General features: G+C 45.9%; 1 non-coding gene across 1 annotated transcript; it reads left to right on the top strand.

The window, feature by feature from the left end:
- The first annotated feature begins 372 nt into the window (after positions 1 to 372).
- Positions 373 to 495, top strand: LOC113832094. Its single transcript, XR_003481899.1, has one exon. It is a non-coding gene; the product is annotated as a small nucleolar RNA SNORA40 (small nucleolar RNA).
- Positions 496 to 1,786: the final 1,291 nt, after the last annotated feature.

Here is a 1,786-nt window from a genome sequence, read left to right as displayed (position 1 = left end):
CAGCAATGGAAACCCTAAGACACTATGGAAGAAGTGATTGGTGGTGTGGGGTTGGCTAAGGACAGCGAGGGTGGGGTGTCTGGTATGGCAATGGCTTCAGAAGCCTAGAGAACATGAATGTGGTGTCTTAGTCTTTCCAGGCTGCTGTAGCAGTTCTGTAGACTGCCTGGCTTAAACAAAACCATTTCCAATTCATGGGCAGAACTGCTGCTTGCCCTGCCTTGTGGGTGCTCACCTTGCTATGTCCTCACATGGTATCTCTGTGTTGTAGAGAGATCTCTGATGGTTCTTCTTAGAAAAGGAAAATGGAATATTTATGTGTGTGGGGAGCTCCCAGACCCACCCGGATGACGTCATTTATGGTAGTTTCATAACAATTGGGGGTATTTGTATGAAGCATTACAAAAAGATGTAGTCAGTTGCAAAATCAATGCTCGTTTGCAACCCAGAACTCATTGTTAGGTGTGAGTTCTGACCCACACAAGAAGGACCACAAACTCAAGACAACACCAAGTGATAAGGTTTGTAGTAAGAGTAAGTTGATAATAAAAACAATGCGTTCCCCGAAAGATGTATCCCCCATACGCTAGGGCTGAGACTTTAATGTATGAATGGGACATGATACAGACCTTCACAGGAAGCAAGGAGCACGAAGACCAGTGACGCAAGAAGTTGGTTTCTGAAGGTGCTCTCACTCACCTCCAATGAAACACGTGGCACGTTCGTGGTTGGTAGTTACGAATCTCTCTTGAGCACTGATGACATTTTGGGATCTCGGCTATGTTTTCTGTAGTGATAACAAAGCAAATTTAGTCAAATGGTCCCACTGTTTACTGTTGCAGGTCTGAGCCAAGGGTGTCTGGAGACCTCTCTTCCTTATGCCGTTCTGGCTAATTTCGGGGACTGGGGATGAGCAGTGTAGCCTGCTAGCTCAGCCCCTTTCTGACTTGGGTGTGTTCTTCAAATAGGCAGAAAAGACATGGGCAATATGTGTGCCCATGAAGTATCTTCAAGCATTAATTATATTCCTTATTAGCTTCAATAGGCTGTAATCGCTGATCAGACTCATTGCTTTGAAGTGTGAGAAAGAAATTTCAAATGATACATTTCAGTCCTTCTAATTGCGCTTGGAGCAGGCGAGAGCACTGGGGTCTGGGTTCAGAAGCATGGGGTCTTCTGCCCCACAGGATCCATCAAAGTCCAAGCAGCTCTGAGCTTTTAGCAAGCACAGAGGTAAAAAAAAAATTGGCAAATCAAAGCGAGGAAATCCCACACCACCGGCACCCAGAAGAGTGTTCTTGGGAGTCAACCCTGCTTTTGATGTTTAGATTGCATTTGTTTTTCCACACTGATCGTTTCTGGTATTATGTACACATTTGGAAGTTCTAGCCTAATGTTAATGGCCCTGACCTATTTCATGCCTCGATGTTGTGGAGCAGTTTCCTTGGAGCCAGGAAATTACAGCAGATGGGGGTAACACATGTTCCACCTGGGGGTTCAAACGCCTCACTGCCCCGCTGTGTCCATGAGGGCTCCTGAAATTTTGTAGGCTGGACAAGTGAAGCCCAGTCGTACTTTGGACAGCCTTACAACACAGGCCTGGGCCTGTCCCACAAGTGTGATGACCTCAGTTTGGTCCCCCAAACTCAAGAAAGAAAGAAAGAAAGAAGGAAAGAAAGAAAGAAAGAAAGAAAGAAAGAAAGAAAGAAAGAAGAAAGAGATGTGGTGGTAGACACTCATAGTTCCAGCACCGAGGAGGCAGAGACAGGAGGATCCTGGGGCTGCT

Source organism: Cricetulus griseus, chromosome 2 (assembly GCF_003668045.3).
Source record: "Cricetulus griseus strain 17A/GY chromosome 2, alternate assembly CriGri-PICRH-1.0, whole genome shotgun sequence".
NCBI lineage: Eukaryota > Metazoa > Chordata > Mammalia > Rodentia > Cricetidae > Cricetulus > Cricetulus griseus.
Note: the sequence above shows the minus strand (reverse complement) of the source record. Positions and strands in the feature narration are given on the sequence as shown.